Genomic DNA, 14533 nt, shown 5'->3' with positions numbered 1-14533 from the left:
CACGGTAAGACCTAGGTCCGGAACCGATTTACTTTTTCACTTTAATACCCCAGAGGCTGAAAAGTAACTTACACACCCCCCTTAACTTTTCAACCATTTGAGATATTTCAAATCTGTTTGTGGAAACCTTCTTAGGTATAAGAGACTACAATAATTATGGTCAATTTTGAAAATTTTTCCCTTAGGGGTAGTAGGGGTACCCCTAGCTCAAAATTAGAGGGGGTAAATAGGGGGGTAGTGGGGTAGCTCAAAATTTTCAAATGACAAGTATAGTCGAGTTGGGTATCATTTTACAGGTCTTGACAAAACATACAAATTGAAATAAAGAAACCCAAAATCGGCCCACTAATAACAAAATGGCGCCCTAAAACGTTTCAAATCCAAATAACCATGAGGGTGGCTGAAAATTAACTTGCACCCCCCCTTAACCTTTTTATTATTTGAGATTTTTGAAATCGGTTTGCGGCAACTTCTTTGGATATAAAGGGCTACAATAATTATGGTCAGTTTGGGAAACGGACTTTCGGCCTGCGCTGCCCCTGACTCGGCCTGGGCTGCCCCTATTATGTGGTGTAAAGGGTAGGTTTCTCGGGAGTAGGTACCTGACCTGAGCTTGCGCTTTACCCACTAAATCCCAGGAATCTCCCGGAAATACCTGTGGGGTGGTGGACAGGGTCGTCGACACAGGAAACAGGGCAAATAGCATTGGAGCCAACCTTCTAGGAAATACATTACTATTGTATTAGAATACTGCTGTAATCTTTGGCATTAACGACTCAGAAAGTGATGGTGTCTACGGGTGGTGGATATCCGCCCCAAATAAACCTATTTTTGTTTCAAAATTTTAGATTAAAAAATACGCAAATTCTTACTACATATAATAAATCTTTTATGCTTCTTTTAATACTGTATATGATAGTGGTTTTTAGTACTGTATTATGACAAATTTAAATGTAAAATACTTGCAGTTATTTGAACTTTAATTAAGGAACGCGGCAGCGTTCCGCCCCGCCAAGTCCCCCAGCGGTACACAGCTGCTGCAGTGTATATATACTTGACGTGACAAAGTGGCTTTTTCACTCGTCTATAGCTCTGAAGAAACAAAAGCTATTAAAATAATTGTTCATCTATTGGATAGGGGCACTCATCCTCAACAAAATAAAAAAAAGAATTTAAAAAACTGTTGTGTTTGAGCCAAGAAAAACTAGTTTGAAAATTCACAAATTTTCCGTGTTCTCCTTCTCCTCCTTCTCCTTCTCCTTGAATGTTGACGGACCTACAGCCCAAACCACTGGCTCAATTTTAATGTTCTTTATGTTGTTTGAAAGCCCTTAACGTGTAGATGTGCCTTTTGAGGGTCTCAAGTCGGTGAGTTGAACCATAAACCCTTGGCAAGCCCTCAAAGTACGATTTTGTCCCATTTAAATAACATGGGATTAAAATCAAAACAAAAGAAGGACCAGCTGCGATTAAATCTCAATTAATTTAAATGTTAGAGAAATTCATAGGAACAGCTGAAAAATTATTTTAAAACTTTCATAAAGTATTTTTTCAGGTATACCGAATGATTTGAACTACTTACTATATAAAATTACTTAGAGCAGTGATATTCCCCGATACTTTCCATTGAAAAATGCAGTGTACCGATGGTACACTGGTACAGCAGTTCGTCATTTTTAACAGTTTAATACTACTTATCAAAACATATGAAACCTAGTAACTTGAAACTTAGTACTAGTACTAAGGTTTGTTTTATGTTTTGATACACTAAAACAAATAAAAGAATCGGGAAAGTCACTTTACGTATGTTAAACCAGCAATTAAAATGTAAATATAGGATTAATTAGTTTTTCAATATTCGTTTTGCCTTATGCTATTTCCAACAAACCTAAACTGTTTGATTACATTTTTACTTCTATAATAAGGGCTCAATTTACACTAGTCTTTAGATATACGGGTTTAATTATCAGAACACTTATGTAACACCAACGCATTTTATGTTGTTCAAGATGAACATTGCTGAATTTACAGCCCCAGACACAGAACCTATATTAATGGATGATGACTAGATTATACAGTTTCAAAGTGTGTGTTTAGTTTAAAATAAACATATTCTTGACAAAATCATAAATAGAAACAACCACCCTGTTGACTATACGTTTAACACATGTTTTCAAAAACTTCCAACGTAGCAATTTTTGTTAAATAGTAATTTTGGTAGGTGTGTCAAAAAGTTTTTAATTGGTTTATAGCAGATAAGACCAAAAAATGTAGAATTTAGTTCTACACAAACAATATTATTGAAATGAAATGAGATGTAGTTGTGCCGTGGTCTATATATTTCACCCAAACTATTTATAACCATTTTTAATTACCAGCTGTAAATAAAAAAAATTTGATGTCTTGTTTATTTTTACAAAAAGAGCAGCATTGTTTATGTTTAGTGAAGAGATCTAGTTCAAGAACATTGAGATGATTGAGAACATTTCTTAGGATCATTTGGTAAGATACCACGTCCATGTTTTAATTGCATTTACTTTCTTTCTAATCTAACATCAGTATGCCTTCTAAAGAAAGACTGGCAAGAAAAAGAAAACAAGAATGGTATTTAGAAAACGCCCCTGCTATAAAAAAAAGAAAAACAGAAGAAGCTAGCATACAATCCACTAATAAGAGTTCTACTTCTAAAGCTTGGTACCTTGAACATGTTAAAGGAGAAAAATCCAAAGCCAGAAAACGTTATCTAGCTAATATTGAAACTGAGAGGTTAAGAAAAAGTGTGCAGTACAGTGCTAATCCTGAACCTCACAGAGCTAGGTTGCGGCAGCAATATTCTGCTAATCCTGAGCCACACAAGGCTAGGAAGCGTCAGCAGTATTCTACTGATCCTGAGCCACACAAGACTAGAGTGCGTCAGCAGTATTCTACTGATCCTGAGCCACACAAGGCTAGGAAGCGTCAGCAGTATTCTACTGATCCTGAGCCACACAAGGCTAGGAAGCGTCAGCAGTATTCTACTGATCCTGAGCCACACAAGGCTAGAGTGCGTCAGAAATACTCTACTGATCCAGAATATTATAAAGCTAAACAACGTTTAAACTACGGTGCAAAACAAGAAATGAAACAATCTAATCGCAGGAGACGTTACAAAGTACTTTGTGCAAAACACCCTGGCCACTTTCGCTTGCGATATAAACTTAAGGTTTTTCACGAAAGGGTGCGAAAGTGTGCAGCCTATCAAAGCAGACGCTTTTTTTTTAGAAATAGATCTGATGGGAAAAGAAAATCATTACAAAATGCAAAAAGGAAAATTAAAAAAACTGTTGCAGCTTCACATATTTTCTTGGGGAAAATAAATTGTGAGAAAATAGCCAGACTTATAGCAAAGAAAATACTTGAGCAAGGTTATACTAAAAGGTTGCTAAGGGCTAAAGAGCTCTTGAAATGGGTGTTGCATGCTTATAAAAATTACAAAAACAATTTCCTTAAGCTATTTGTTAGCCTGCAAAATCGTGCTAAAGAGTCTCTTGCTAAGCTATCTGCAACAAGCACGTTTGAAGACAATGTTGAGGCGTTGTGTGGGCACAGTCTTCATGTTTCCACGTCGGAGCCTTATTTGTGGGAGTTTACGTATAGAGTGTTTCCTGGTAAACAAATAACTGTTGGTAATGAGCCCAGCACAGCTCATAGTTCTCCAAAGAAACAGTGGAAATGCAACTCAGATATGTGCTTCATTGAGCCTGACCACTTAGAGCAACTTAAATCTCTTTACAATGAAATAGTTGCCAGCTCTCTCACTAAAGGTTCTAAGCTTATTGTCAGCATGGGAGAGCACTCATGTCAAAGTGGTGTATCATCTCGTGTAGGTGTTCATCCTCACTCTTTGGACTGTTACTCAGGAGCATGTGTTTCGAAACTTCCTTTTCTGAGAACAATCTATCCTCACTTTCCTGCAATTCGTAGTCTTGTCTCCAAAATTTACCGACTGTTGAAAATAACTAAGAAGATTATGCTAATTAAAAATGGTATTCTTAACGTGCAGGTGAACGTGTTGTTTTCGATAGAAAGGGAATTTAAAGAGCAAACAAAAGCCTTTCTTACAGATGACACAAGTGAAAGCAAGGTCCCTGAATCTGAGTCTCAGTTGTTCGAAAAATATCAAAAAGCATTTGAGGCATTGGAGAAGCGTTCTTCTGAAACGCCAGTGTTTCCCTGTGTCTCATGCGATAAGTTGTTTAGTAAGCAGCAAGTAAGCCTTTTGAAAAACCTAAAAAATCAAATTGTAGGACACATATGGAAAAGAATAAAAGACATAAAGAAAGAAGAGTGCAAAACAGGATGGATTTGTCGGGGCTGCCTCGAAAAACTAAGGAAAGGTCAGATGCCTCCTACTTGCATTCTTAACGATCTCTATGTTTGTGCGCAGCCGAAAGAGCTAACTTGCCTTAACAGTTATGAAAATGTTTTAATTCAGAGAGCCAAAGCATTTCAGGTTGTTACAAAAATGAACACAGTTGGGAAAAGAACAAGTCGAGCTCAGCAACAAATTTCTAAAGTCGTTGGAAGAAGTTTTCATTTGCCACTACCCCTTCAAGAAACCCTGCAAAAATTGCCCAAACCAAGTGACCCTCTGAATCCAAACCACGAGCTGTACGTTTTGGTCAGAGGGGTACCGACCAAAGCAAAGAAAGTTTGGCAAATGTTGGTTAGTGTGGATAAGGTACACGCAGCCTTAATTTTCTTAAAGAAAAACAACGCTCATTATGGTAGCATCGTACTACCTACAGATCCAGAAGGACTCTTCAACCTTAATGATGACACAAATTTGTTTCAATCTACCCATCAAAACGAACTGCCACCTCAGGAAATACTACATAGACGTGCTATATTAACTCAGGTAACTCACGAGGAATGGGATTCAGAAGAGTCTCACTATACAATCCACGCTCTTCATGAGTCAAAATCTTATAGTGATGACACCGAGCTCTATAAGATGCTGAAAGTGAATGAACCTCCGATTAGTCATGAAAACAAAGAGATTGACGTGCTTTGTTTCCCTGATTTGTATCCCGAAGGTAAATTTGGCCAGTTTCATTCCAGAGAAACCAAACTCAATTCTGCTGAATTTATCAAATGTCGGTTGCTTTCAAAGCATTCTCAGTTCAGACTGAATCAGCAGTACCTTTTTTATTTGCTGCACGATGCAAACCTTCGGCAGTTAAGACAAGGAGTATTCCACAAGCTCAACGTCACTGGATTCAGTGGCTCTCTTAGTGCTAGAGACTGTTTGAACAACCTTGCATCGGGAGAATTAGAGGGGAACCTGACATCAGTATTCTCCAAACTCAGGAACACTAGCCAGTACTGGATACAGCCTAGAAATGATGTCAATTGCATGGCCCAGCATTATGGACCAGCTACATGGTTTTTAACCATAAGCCCAAGCGATTGGAACTGGGATGACATGGCATTGTTCATTAGGGAAGTAAACCGGAGTGTTCCAGGCGCAGAAAAAAAACAAACTAGTGAACTTGTGGCTATGGATCCTATCAGTGCGTCAAGGTTTATCCATATAAAGTTCAAGGCAATGTTGGATTTTATTGTCTCTGATGCTGCTCCTTTAGGAAAAGTAAGTCACTACTTCTACAGGCGAGAATACCAAAGCAGAGGTCTCCAACATTTCCATCTTCTTCTGTGGGTTGAAAATGCTCCTGTAATGGGGACGTCCAGCAACGCAGAAGTAGCCGACTTTATCCTTAAGTACATTACTTGCAAGGTTCCAAATGCATCCGTTTCCCCTACTCTCAACAACAGAGTTACAAGTTACCAAATGCATCACCACAACTCGTACTGTATGCGGACAAAGAAAACCAAAACCGGGTTTCGTAAGGCTTGTCGTTTCGGGTTTCCCCGGCCTATCACAGGGAATCTTGTTCTGCGTGACGTTGTCGAGTCTGTAGCTGGCAGAAAAGCTCTCAAGTCTAAGTCACGTCTTTATGACCTACCCAGAACACCAAGAGAAAGCTTTGTCAATGACTACAACCCGGCCGTGTTGCTAGCTTGGAATGGAAACGTGGACATCCAGTATGTAGGTGAAAGCACTTCTATCCTACATTGGTATGTCACAAAGTACACTACCAAAAGTGAACAAAGTCATGCTGGACAAGTTTTTACAGAGATTAATTCTACAAAATCATTAGCTAGTAGACTGTTTAACGTTGGCCTTAGAGCTTTAAACAACCGTGAGTGTGGTTCTTTAGAAGCCAGTGACACACTGTTGGGCATTCCATTGTACGGCACGGACCCGGAGACAACAATAAGATGGTTAGATGTAGGCATAACCAGACGCAAAAGACTACAAAAAATCGACAAGATACGAAATATGGACCCAAGTTCGACGAACATATTCTACGAGTCGTGGGTTGACGACCACTACCCAACTAGACCAGATGAACTTGAAGATATGAACTTATACGACTTTGTGAGATGGTACGATATAGCTGCTCAACCACCTAAAGGCGACCGTGAAGTGCATAAGTTGAATTCAGGCAAATTCCTCACTAAAAGAGTCAGACCATGCTTACTGAATCACTATAAGTACAGCCCCACTCAGGATCCTGAAAAATACTACCATGCATTACTTCTTATGTTTCTTTGTTGGAGATCAACTGATGAGCTGAAAGAGTCTCATGAAACATACACAGATGCTTTTATGGCCAAGCAGACACTTCTCACTCAAGCCTTCAAATATGACAAACGTTTAAAAGACATAATTGCGGCATCGGAGAATGCAAGAGACAAAATTCAAAACCGAGTTGAAGAGATCAATGCAGAAGAAGGAGAGGTTGCTGATCCATCCAATATAGCCTTTCAGCCCTTTAATGAACCTGTACCCGCATCCCAGCCTGCCAGGGACAGCAATTGGGCTCCCAATGACGAGCCGTTTGAGACAAAATACCAAAAACTCAACGATGACCAAAAGAGAGTGTTTGATTATGTCAAACGAGCTGTAGCAAACTCTGATGGGACAGATAAATATCTGAGACATTTTGTAAGTGGTGTGGGAGGTACTGGTAAGAGTTTTCTCATCAAAACTATCAGCTCTTGGACTAAAAAATGTCTTCAAGCCTCCACATCAATATCAGCTCCCACAGGACTAAGTGCTTACAACATCAATGGTTCTACGATCTACAAAGTGTTTCAGCTGCCAGTTGAGCATGGAAAAACTCCAAAGTACAAAGCTCTTACTGATGATGTTTTAAAAATGTTGAGATCCAACCTGAAAGATGTGGTGCTCTTCATAATAGACGAAGTGTCCATGGTCTCTAATCTAACATTGATGTACATAAATCTCAGATTGTGTGAAATATTCAACACCTCAGACCAAAGTAACGGCTGGTTTGGTAAAAAACATATACTGCTCTTTGGAGACCTTTTGCAACTTCCACCAGTACATGAAGACTCCCCATTCATTGAACTTGACAGTGGCAAACTTAGTTCTTTTGTTGGCTCTCTGTCTTGTGTTAACATCTGGTCTGAACAGTTCTCTTATGATGAACTTACTACAAACATGCGACAAGCTCAAGATTCTAAGTTTGCTGATGTGTTAAGCAAAGTCAGAGTAGGCAATATGACCGTTGAGGACATCCGTCTAATTGAAAGCAAGAAAATACATCTTAATGGAAAAACTGCTTCGGAAAACCTTTCTCTACTAGGAGATTACTTGTCTGCTTTACCCAACAATTCTGTGTGCCTTTGTTCAACTGGTTACCAATGCTCCATAATAAATGATGAAATGGTCAATAGAATAAGCGGTCCTGTCGTTAACTTGGTTGCAAAAGACTCAGTTGACTGTCTACCTCGTCAACAAAACAAAGTTAAAAAGATACTGTCATCTTACAACTCTGACTGCAGCAGAACGGCTGGTATGGAGAAAATTATTCCTATTAAGGTTGGTGCTAAAGTTATGTTGCGCAGAAACATTGATGTCACTGTGGGGCTAGTTAACTCCGCCATAGGAACAGTAACGGGGTTGAGGTTTAATACAGACAATTCTGATGATGTAGACTCAGTGACAATTAACTTTGATTGTGGCATTACCCATCACCTACAGCGAGTAAACGTCAAGTTTCAAGTGATGGATAACGCATTTGTGTATCGAGAGCAATTCCCGATATCAATGTCCTACGCGGTTACAATTCACAAATGCCAGGGCCTCAGCTTAAATAGCGTAATAATTGATATTGGGGAGTCCATATTTACATGTGGCCAATCATATGTTGCCTTGTCACGAGTGACTTCATTAGAAGGGCTTCATCTTATTAACTTTAACCCAAGAGATGTGAAGCCTCAGAAATCCGCCATTCTCGAATACAACAGACTAAGGCAGAAGTACAAATCTGATCTTCCACTTTACAACACAAGTTGTGACTCCTCTTCGGCTCCTTATGTGAGAGACAGGAAGTGGTGCCAGACCAAAAATGTCGAAAAAGTGCAGGATGAGAGTACAAAACCAGTACCCTCTGCAAAGACTACCGGAAGATCGAGAGTTCAGTCAACTTTAGCATTAAGAGGGTTTAAGAACAATGATCGTGTGTCATGTTATGCGAATGTTGCAGTTCAGATGCTGTATTCTGTTCCGTACATCAGAGAGATAATAAAGAACTCGGAACTAATTTGTCCTCAGTTAAAACAACATCTTCATGATTACGAAGTGTCTCCCTCGGAGGTTGTTTTAGATACAGTGATTTTAAGAAACCTCCCTAACAACAATACATATACCCTGACAGAGCAGCAAGACTGTGCTTTGTTCTTGCTGGACTTATTGGAGACCAACAAGGGCATTATAGAAGCCATCTCATACAGCACGGTGAAAACCACAAAATGCCAGCACTGTCATTACACATTCACAGGGCAAGAGGAGACAGGCAATATAATCAGAATCCCCGTGGTGGCTGGTAAAGTAACACTACGAAATCTGTTAAGCCTTACGATGAACGACCACTGGGAGCCCTTGTTGGATTATGTGTGCAGTAATGCTGAATGCGGCCAACGAGGATCGAGCCTGGGCAAAGTACACGTCACGAAGTCAAACCGCTGTGTTCTCTTACAGTTTTTAATATTCAACAACAACTTACAAAAGATTACCACAACAAACATAGCAGGAGTCCCAAGTGCTCAAGTGACTATAGGTACTAAAACATACAGACCTACAGCAGCAATCTTTCATCACGGAGATACAATATCACGAGGCCATTACACTTGTACCATGAAGACAGCTTCAGGTTGGACAACAGCCAATGATGAACAAATATCAAACCAAAGATGGCCCATTGGTTCAAAGAATCTGTACATGCTGTTATTAACAGAACAGTAGAGGCAGCAGTTATTACTTTGTTACTAATAAAATTTATTTTAATTTTTTTTTCAAAGAAAATAGAATTTTTATTTTAACTGTTAATTTTCTACAAAAATAAATAAAATCTAACAAAAAACCACTAAGTGGTAATACTTTCCCCGCCAAGTCAGCAATCCAAAAAAGATAATAAATCATTGTTTTTTTTCGCCAAGAAAAACAATGTAATGTATGGCTTGTTAAATACTTCAAAACATCAATGGCATCTTTGCAATGGCAAAAGTTTACTGTTAATTTATTTTCTGTAGTAAAATTACATCATTTTGTTGGTTTCTACTTTTATTTTTTATTTTTAAAATCACCAAGTTTGGCAACTTGGCGGCAGACTTTTGCTCGATCACTTTAAAAAATACCATAAAATTAGTTTCATTGAGCAAGTATCTCTCCCATTAGTACATTGCTAGGTGATAGCTTATTTTTAAAAAAAGACCTTATTTGAGCCACATTTCATAAAATCATAATAATGATGGTTTTATATTTACTGATTACCTCGAAATTATTATACTTAGTTAGTTGGACTAATTAATTAGAGAAGTTGATTTATGAAATTATCCTCAAACGTAACTTTAATGAAAAAACCAAGCAAAAGTCTGCCGCCAAGGTGCCAAACTTGGTGATTTTAAAAATAAAAAATAAAAGTAGAAACCAACAAAATGATGTAATTTTACTACAGAAAATAAATTAACAGTAAACTTTTGCCATTGCAAAGATGCCATTGATGTTTTGAAGTATTTAACAAGCCATACATTACATTGTTTTTCTTGGCGAAAAAAAACAATGATTTATTATCTTTTTTGGATTGCTGACTTGGCGGGGAAAGTATTACCACTTAGTGGTTTTTTGTTAGATTCATTATTTCTTAGGCCGCGAACGCTAAATATGTAACAGATGTTCGTGTACAGTAGTTAAACAATAAAAAATAGTGCATTTCATCACTAGAGGGTGCCTATTTAACAGTACTGTATTACGAAACGTTTATATGTAAAATACTTGTAGCAATTTGAACTTGAATTATTTATTTCGTTGACCGCGAACACTAAATATAAAGGTAACAGATGTTTGTGTAAGGTAGTAAAAAAATACAAAATAGTGCATTTCATCACTAGAAGGTGTCTATTTAACTTTACTGTATTACGAAACCTTTAAATGCAAAATACTTGTAGTAATTTTAACTTGAATTCTTTATTTTGTTGGCTGCGTACGCTAAATTTTGGCCGTAAAAGTTTAATTTTGATACTTACTTGTTCTGTGTTATTTCACCTAATAACAACAGTACATTTAATTCCATCCAACATAATTTTTGTTGGAAATGCACAATGTTGAATTGTGTGTTCCAATTATTAAATTGCAAATTACATTAATTAATTGTTGAATGAAATGCATAGGGGCATTTAATTCCATCCAACTGAATTTTCTGATTTTGTATATAACAAACTGTAAATTTCTTTTATTGATTGTAAATATCTACATCACTAGAAGCCTTTTTGTAGTAATTGATCATTTAAACACTGCAGTTACAAGTTTAATTTTAATATTTTGTTGTACCAATACACCAGACTGTTAATTAATATATAGGATTATATTTTAAACGCATTTTTATAACATACTTGTCTCTTGTTACATTGGTTTAGTTTTTAATTTCGTATTTTATACTTAGTGTTTATCTGGTTTTTACATAACAAATTGTTATTTACTTTCACTATGTATTTGCTTGTAAATAGGCACTACCAGAAGTTTTTTTTAGGTAAACATTATTTTAAACACTGCAGTTTTTTGTTTACCTTACACCAGACTGTAATTTAATTAAAGTAGGCCTATCATTATTTTTATACTACGTCTCTTGTTTAAATTATCTGAATGAATGTACTACGAATGTACATTCAGCTGTTAAACTACAATTCACACTTTAAACTGAAACAAGAGGTTCTACCCGTGAATTCACGGGTGAACAGAAACCACCATTAAATTAATTTAATCAACTTTGACTTTATATTTCATTTAAAGGGCCCAAGTTCGAGAAATTTTCATGTGAAAGGATGTTAAAGGCAGTGGAACCTTCATACCTTACGTCCTAAGGTTGGCCGAGGTTGTACCTGTACACGCAGCTCTCTTTCACGGCATCTTTAATACTTTTCAATGAAATTGCGATCTGTTAAAGATCGGTGACAACCTCTTGGAACGAACAACATACATGGTTTGTTAATTTCATAGTCATCATGGTTCGAACACCTTTAGTTACTCACTTGTAACAAACAGCTATAAATAGCTTCACTGTCCATTCACCGCGACTCTTTTAAGAACGTGAAAGTAAATAATAAAATAAGTAAACAAAAATGTAAGCAAACAATAGTTATTTTCCTACAGTTACCTAACAATGTACATGTTCTCTCACTGATTTGAGAAAGCAAAGTGGCCAATTCGCTCATCAGTGAGACAATGTTAACATTGTCTCATTCTAATTACTTTGTCTCACTCCAGATTTGCAACGTGAAGGCACGAAATAGTGAGCGCGTAACATGCAGGCAACGTCGTATGCGCGCGAAATACGTTGGCAGCACTGGCTGTAAATCAGCTGGTCAGCTGTTGTACAGTTGTATTTGTCACTTCACATTAAATGTTATATTAAAAGTTCACTTCTGTGTAAAATAGGTTATGTTTCTTCACAAATTTATTTGTTCTATGGTAACAGTAGGAAAAGTATAATGTGCAACTCGAGTTCAAAGTACAGGCTCGTGAGGAATGGTTTCTCGAGTGAGGCAATTGTACTTTGAACTCGAGTTGCACATTATACTTTTCCTCAATGTTAACATTGTCTCACTGATGAGCGAATTGGCCACTTTGCTTTCTCAAATCAGTGAGAGAACATGTACATTGTTAGGTAACTGTAGGAAAACTATATTGTCGATTGCATTGGCCAGCTGTTGTTCACTAAATTAATCAAATAATAACTTCCAAAACATGCAAGGCGTAGCCTTTTGAAAATCAGCCTGTGGGGCAGAGCCCTTAGGGAGTTCGTCCATATCAATACTTTTCGGCAAAATCTACACACTCTAAGCTTCATTTTGATATGCCATATGCCTATATTTTTATTTGGTAAATGGCCTTAACCGTTTACATAAAATTTGATTGTATCACTGTAATAATATAATATACTGTTGTATGGATAATATTTTTGTACTATTGAGTGGATGGATTCTTGTAAACAAGCCTTGAAATCATATTAAGTGAGACTAATTCGTCAACGTTTGTGATTTATGAAAGCTATAGTGACAATAGGCGGATGGTGGCCCCACCTTCTGCAGTAGCCTATCTATAGAAGCTATAATGTATATACAAAACTATAATATCCATAACTAATATTATGATGGTCAATTTATACATATCCACTGTTTTTGTATCTTGAACTGAGGTGACACATATGTCGTCAAATCGTCGTTAAAATTGGTTAAAAACTGTTTAAATATACAACTTTTAGCACGGTGTTTGTAACTAAACTATAGCCTAAACTTAGATTTAAATCCATCTAATACCTGCTCTTGCTCTGGAGTACTCTGGGGCTCAGGTCCTTCTTGGAAGTACCGTACCTAATCCTATTCATAGTTTTTGGCCAGCTTGCTGTGTCAAACACCCCATATCACCCCTTCCCTACTTCCCTCTTACCCACAAAATCTTTTCAATTTACCTATAGGGAATATTTTGGGGACAGCAGACTCAGAGCTACCCACGTTCCCTATTGTTTGTTGCGGAGGGTAAGTTTCTCATAATCACCCCAGGCCGAAAGTCCTACACTCGGTCAGTTTTGAAAATTTTGCCCTTAGGGGTAGTGGGGGTAGGGGGTAGCTAAACATTTTCAAATAGCAAGTATAGTTGAGTTTGGTATCATTTTACAGGTCTTGACGAAAAATAACGATTAACATACAGAAATTAGAAATCGGACTATTAATAACAAAATGGCAGCTAAAAATGATTAAGACAATGGTTATTAAAAGTAATTTTGAACTGCCATTTTGTTATTAATGGTCCAATTTCTATTTCCTTTATGTTGATTGTTATATTTCGTCAAACCTGCAAAATGATACCTACCAAACTCGACTATACTTGCTATTTGAAAATTTTGAGTTACCCTCTACCCTTAAGGGAAACATTTAAAAAGTGGCCATAATTATTGTAGCCCTTCATATCCAAACAAGTTGCTGCAAACCGATGTCAAATATCTCAAATAGTTAAAAAGTTAAAAGGGGTGCAATTTTGTAATTTTTACCACCCTCATGGTGATTTGGATTCAAAAAGTTTTAGGTCACCATTTTGTTATTAGTGGGCCGATTTTGGTTTTCTTTATGTCAGTTTTTATGTTTCGTCAAGACCTGCAAAATGATACAAAAGTCTTGCTATTTGAAAATTTTGAGCTACCTCCTACCTCCTCTACCCCTAAGGGCAAAACTTTCAAAATTGACCATAATCATTGTAGCCCCTCATATCTAAAAAGGTTGCCGCAAACAGATTTCAAATATCTCAAATGGTTGCAAAGTTAAGGGGGGGGGGGGTAAGTTACTTTTCAGCCACCCTGTGTATATATATACGCCCGTGAACGCGATAACTTGAGTATTTTTTGTCCGATTTTGATAAAATTTTGTTGTAAGCGGGATAAACTAATCCGCCTAGAAAATCTTGAATGGTTTCGCGAACGAGCATGATTGGACCATGGGAACGGGGTGTTATGGGGTAAAAATTGGTTTTTCTAATTTCTACCCTTAAAACATAAAATTTCCCAATTTATCTCTAAATCTTTTTAAAGAGCTTAAAAAACAAATAATTAGTACATCAAAGTGTTTTTGTACGGTTATTGGTAACTGAGAAAATTCTAAATATTAAAAATTTAAAAAAAATCCCATGTTTTTCTTATGAAGATAAGATAAATAAGATAAATAAATAAAATAAGATAAATTTGTAAAATGTTTTAGTTTGCTTGTTTATGGATAGATATTGATCAAACCTGGCAAATTTATTTATTTTATACTAAGCTGTTGATATATTACCAAAAAGTACACTTTATTGCGTTAAACCTAAATGTTATTTAAATAGATTTATTGAAAATAAATTCAGACAAATGGAAATTCG

The 14533-nt window shown here is 36.9% G+C and overlaps 1 protein-coding gene across 1 annotated transcript in view; it reads left to right on the top strand.

Moving 5' to 3' along the window:
• Window positions 1-14533, top strand: part of LOC129004362 (mediator of RNA polymerase II transcription subunit 13) — a 204351-nt gene that overhangs the window by 44492 nt on the left and 145326 nt on the right. The gene's annotated exons all lie outside the window — the stretch shown is intronic.

Source organism: Macrosteles quadrilineatus, unplaced genomic scaffold (assembly GCF_028750875.1).
Source record: "Macrosteles quadrilineatus isolate MER2022 unplaced genomic scaffold, UCM_ALF_1.0 Scaffold_1__1_contigs__length_201487025, whole genome shotgun sequence".
In the NCBI taxonomy this organism is placed as follows: Eukaryota; Metazoa; Arthropoda; class Insecta; order Hemiptera; family Cicadellidae; genus Macrosteles; species Macrosteles quadrilineatus.
Note: the sequence above shows the minus strand (reverse complement) of the source record. Positions and strands in the feature narration are given on the sequence as shown.